A 6,000-nucleotide genomic window follows, 5' to 3' on the forward strand; every position below is an offset into this window, starting at 1 on the left:
ACTTTCAACCTATTAGTGCATTCTCACTAAAAACAGATTTAAAAATAGTAGTAGAAAATAGGGCTAGGTGTGTGGCAGATTTCGGAAAATGCCAAGTAATGAAGTTCTTGCAGTGTTTTGTGTTTACTTGGAAAAATATGTTACTCTCGGAATGGAAAAGTGATATCGGGTCCAATTATAGCACTGAAGCCCTGAAATATTGATTTTTCTTATTTATTTAGCAGGAAAATTAATGTGTATCATAAGATTTGAAGTGAAAAACATGAACTTTGCAAGCAAATAGTTGTGTAGGACAGGAACTATTTCTCCTTCCGCTCATTTAAAGCAGAGTTGCTGACAGAAAAGAAACATCATCTGCAGTTATTTTATTCCACTAAATAATGCAGATAAAGCAAACTGTGTCATTTATTATGGGTTTAATACGTTTTTTATTCATTTTTTTTATAGCTTAACTTAAAACCAAACGTAAAGTATAATCAATGACTAGGTGTGTGTTAAGTAAGGGATAATGAATAGTCAGCCGGTTGTTATCGCACAATAAACCCCGACAGGGTGATCAGGATCACGGTCTTGTATCACACTGAAGGGGTTTATTGTGCAATAACAACCAGTTGACTTTACATTTTAATTTGAGAAGAAATGGCTGAACCGCTAAAATCCACCTCCGGTTTGCATCAGAGTTCTTTTGGGATTTATTTTGTAAAAAATGACCATTTGACTCATTATTCAGCTTATCACAAGACTACTTGCCAAATAAACAAATAGATTGACATGAAACATTGATTTGCACTGAAATTGTGTAATTATGTGAGAAGAAATAAATTGCTGAACATCTGAAATTCCACCTCCGTTTTAAGTCGTTGTTCGGTTGTTTATTTTTTAATTAATGAACGTCTGATTAATTAGTATACATCTTATTACAAGACTACTTGCCAAATAAATAAATAAATGCACGTGAAAGTTTAAACTATTTTATTAGCTTACTTGTAGCGACTGCAGAGTGCTATGTGAAGCAATATTATCCATCTGCAGAGCCACAGAGCCATACGTCACAGCAGTTTCAGGCCATCAGCTCGCAGGCCCCAGATGAGCGGTCTAATCCGTGGAGCTGTGGTTGTTACAAAGCAATAACAGACCGCTATATGTCGGCATTGAACAATCAGAATAGAGTATTCCAGGCCACCATGTAATAAACGATTTTAATGCACAACATTGAGGCGGGGTTGCCTCTGCGAAGTGCATTCAAATCGTTTAACGCACACCTAGCCATGGATTATCCCTCTTATACCATGTTCACTTGACAGCACTGATTAGTTACAGCTGTCGGTGAGCATGTTTACATGCACGCTCTTACACTGATTATGCTTAATAAGCCAACAATGCGTGTGGTCATGTAAATGCAATAAACACCATTCCTTTATCTGCGTAAAGGCGTAAACGGTGAAAGAATAAACCGATCAACACAGGTAGAATTTTGCCCATTATGCTGATTTTGCATGGCATGTAAACACCTTTACCAGTGTTCTCACTGGCTTATCAAATGTGGGCACGTATTGAGCGTGTGTCTCTTCACAGTTTGATGTCAAAAGCAGAGAATAATGCAATTATTTCAAATATCATGTAAACACTGTTTTCTTGCTTTGTCAGATTTTTAAAATAAGCAGATTTTTGGGAGTAATCACCGTATTGGTGTGCATGTAAACATGCTCAGCGCAAATTTTTGACTGGAATAACAATAATGGTTAACTTTATCTATGGGTTGTTAGATCAAGAGTTCTGCCTGTTCTAAATCAGACACAGAGATAAATAAATAGCTGTATGAATAATTGGAAAAATGGAGGTGAGGTTTTTTTTGGAGACCAAACATTCTTTAAAAACAGTGAATTTAAATGCTCAATCCAGAAATAATAATAATTTAGAAGGGATGGCACTCCTCAGAACATGTCATATTTAATTTCTATTCTTTTTCATTTTCACATTGAGGAAAAAATGGCACTTACTGTTTATGATGAAGGGAAAAAAACATCCAAAACACTATAATCCTGCAGACTTTGACCTCTGAGACATCCATATGGTATCCATTAAGACTGCACGATTGATTGAATTAAGAATGAAATCGCGATGTGGCCTTGCATGATTACGAACAACAAAAGGCTGCGTTTTAGAAAACAGTCTCTATTCAGAGCTTCAGTCAATGATGTGTGGTCGCAGTGTGCCCTCTAGCTGTTAAAAGCAGCACATGTTGAGCAGGGCAGCCATTTTAAATTATGTTTATCAAATTACAATTTTAATCATCTTGCCTTGTCCGAACAGCGAAAGAGGCATATAATAGTTCCCATTTACCTTCTCTCTTCCTCTGAGCAAAACAGCTGAATGTCAAACCATACTTTCCTTACAAGCGCTTTGGGTGAGTAAAACGGGGCTGATGAATACTGTTGTCTTTTCTGTGTTTCCTGTAGCACTTCACAGTTGATTTAAAGACGGCACTGTATGACTTGATGATGTTGTTTTGTGACGTGACAGTTAATCCCAGCTCTGAGAATATACAGTATTTGCATCTGGAGGTCATTTGAACAGAGGCATAAAACTCTCGCAATGTGTCATTACGGAGGACAGCAGAGTAGGCGCATTAATATAAAACAGTGATTAAAACTGGCTGGAACTACCTTGGCATTAAATGGTTTAACGTGCGCATTCCAGCCAATCAGAGTATTCGAGTATTCAAACAGACCATGCTATAAAAATTGTTAAATGATTGATCATTGTTCTGTAATTGTTGTTAATAAATACAAAACAAAAGGAGTCTAGGACAATATATTTATTAGGATAATTGCAGTTTACATCCATTGTTAATAGTAGCTTTTTAATGTGTAATAGCTAATTACCCATGTTATCCCCAGAAATCACAAAAAACGTAACACTTTAATAGAGATGATATGAGTATTGGTATTGACATCGCTGATATTAGCTTTGATATTACTTAGTATCAGTTTGAAATAAAAGTGGTGTCACCTTTTCCTACTCTGAAAGTCTTTCAAGTAGTTAAAAATGAAAATTTTCAGCATTTATTCAAAATCTGTCATGCTATTATGAAATGCACTCAGGTGAAGTAACATTTAATGTACTTTTATTTAAAATATCTACAAACAACCACTTAGAAAAGCTACAACACATAAAAAGAGTCAGCTACATTATAGCTTACTGTATGTAGCTGATGAAAATCCCTGGAATTTATTTAGAGACAAAATACTTATCATTTTTAATTTTGTTGAAGGTCATTAAATCATAAGTTTTTTAATAGCAGTCCAGTAAGTGAAAGGATGGTATTCGGGGTAAAAAGCCCTTCTGTTGCAGGTGCTAAAGGCCCCTATAAAACACACAGATTTTTGTAAGTGGAGGGAATTTGTTCTGAAAAAAGTGGTCTCACATTGACTGAACCAATCACAATAGATATTAATTTGTTTATAAAATACTTGAGATATTATCAAATGCCAAATGTGTTTTAAATTAACAGGAAATTGTGCACCCTTTTCTGAAGTAGTTATTTTGAGTATGCATTATCTTAATTTGTTACTCAAAAAAGCATCTTGCTGTCTCAAAATTATTTGCATTAGTTGACAAATTTTGCCCTATAACTATTGCCGCTATATCTACACAAAATCAAGTGTGGACTAAAAGTCTCCCTCGCCATCTTTTTTGACTGACCTTTAATCAAAACCGTCTGTTGTTATGCTGCCCCATCAATACTCCTTTATCCCCATTGTACCCTGCTTTCAAGCTGGGACAAAATAATTGCATGTTGGTTAGAACTTGTCTTTAAAAGCTTCTTTGTGATTGAATTGTTTTATACAGTTGGAAAAGTGGAACCGTTTTAGTCAAGGCTCACCCAAAAATGTTGATGTTTTACCATAGCAACTGCCAACCTCATGCCCTCAAAGTCTGTGCAAAGCAGCTTATTCAGTTCTAGTCTTCATATTTTAAGTCCTCATTTTATGTACTCACAACACTTACACTATCCTTGATTCCTAGTGCAATTTGCATATCACGCAAATAGATAATTGGCTGACACTTTATCTAGAGCAGTGGTTCTCAGTCTTTTTGACTCCAAGGCCCCCCCCCCCCCCACTGTCAATATTTGAAGGCCCCCCTCGCCCTAAACTAGACGTGTTTGATTAAAATAATTAATCATGGATAATTTTTTATTCTAGAAGTTTCAGAAAGAGTCTGTTTAAAAGTTTTAGGCATACATCTTAAAGTATTTTGTAGCATTTTAACTGAGTAGGATTATTTTAATTATTTTAATATTTCTTATTTTAAATTAATTTTAAGTCATCTTAAGGCCCCCTTGGAAGTGTGCTGAGGCCCCCTAGTGGGTTCTGGCCCCCTGGTTGAGAACCACTGATCTAGAGCACTGTTTACTGCACCTACACTGGATGATTTCATCTGGCTTTTATTTACTGAATGAAGCTCTCCTTCAACACCTTTAAAGTGTTCTTGATCCAAAGCATCTATTAGGGACTTGACTCCACATTACTAAGATCAGAGCAGTTCCCATTGATTCTCAATACTGGTGTACCACATGGTTATAGACTTAGCCTCTTACAGTTTTCGCCTCTGACTGTTAAACACAGTTAAATCAAATGTAACTGATGCCATTTTAGTTACAGTAAGTAAAGCAGTGACAAAACATGCAGCAATGAGGCAGTGGATCTGATAAACCCACCCCTGATAGTCAACAGAACAAAAGAGCATATTGTGGAGTTCAGCAGACTTGCATTACTATCACTGGAAAAACAAATAACAAACAAAAAACCACCAGACATTGTTTTCTGCTTGAGATTCTGCAGGCATGATATTTTGCACTGATCATCTGACATAAAGGTCAATCTAAAGCAACTGTGCATCTCTCTGAGTGCTGTTTGATTGCAAAAACTGAAACAATGGAGATAACAGTACAGCAGTGACCACTGTTCCAAAAAAAGAAAAGGAGTCTTATTGTATAGTCAACTTGATATGCTGTTCGCAACCCATTTTACTTCCATAATCTGATGTATTTCTGAGTGAAAAAAGGATAACACAAAGAAATGTAGAGTGGGGCTTGATTTTATCCATTGGGAATTGATTGGATTAAGAAAAGTGATTGTCACATCAGTATAGAGAGGGTAGGGGCTTTAAAGTAAGAAGAATTGGTGATGTCACCTGAAAAGGAAAGTCGTTTCAGAGGCAGGAAAAGTTATTACATTTTGATTGAGGCTGTTAATGCAATGCATTAATTCAGTGCGATTAATTATATTTTAAAAAAACTAACGTTAAATTACACAAATATTCATGCCCCTGACCGTACGTAAATTCCATAAGGAATTTTCCTACCAATGGAGCAGTTCAAGCTTGAAGTTCACCTCCATGTTTTTGTGTGTCTGAATTAGCATGGGGCAGTAAGCACACCTTCAGCCTTACAGGCAATGCGGAGCTGTATGGGCAACAAATCAACAGCTGTTCAATGACAGCTGGACGGAGCAGAGTGTAGGGGTCTCAAGATGTGCTTTTAAACTTTCAAACTACATTTAACTTAACATTGTGTCCTTGAATGGTGCATATGTCTTTAAATGCTGAAAACAGCTGAAATGCAAAACAAGCACAGTAGTGTTGTCACGGTACCAAAATTTCAGTAGTCGGTACCGATACCAATTTCGATACCACAGCAAAAACAAACAGTTCGCAACATGGCCCAGTGTGATCACTGATCATTGAAGACTTTTAACGTCTGAAATCTCATCTCTTTACACTGGCCGTTGAGTCTGACAAATGAAATGTAGGACACAGTTTTGGAGTGTTTGTGTTTTAGATTACTGGTTTGTGTATGTGGTCATTTTGAAATGTTATGTTTTAAATTTTATTACTGTGAAGCTCTTTGGTCAACTCTGTTGTTTTAAATGTGATATAAATAAAGCTGAGCTGAGATTAAAGCACAGATGCTGTGATTTTAATTATATAAATATA

This window comes from Myxocyprinus asiaticus, chromosome 14 (assembly GCF_019703515.2).
Source record: "Myxocyprinus asiaticus isolate MX2 ecotype Aquarium Trade chromosome 14, UBuf_Myxa_2, whole genome shotgun sequence".
In the NCBI taxonomy this organism is placed as follows: domain Eukaryota; kingdom Metazoa; phylum Chordata; class Actinopteri; order Cypriniformes; family Catostomidae; genus Myxocyprinus; species Myxocyprinus asiaticus.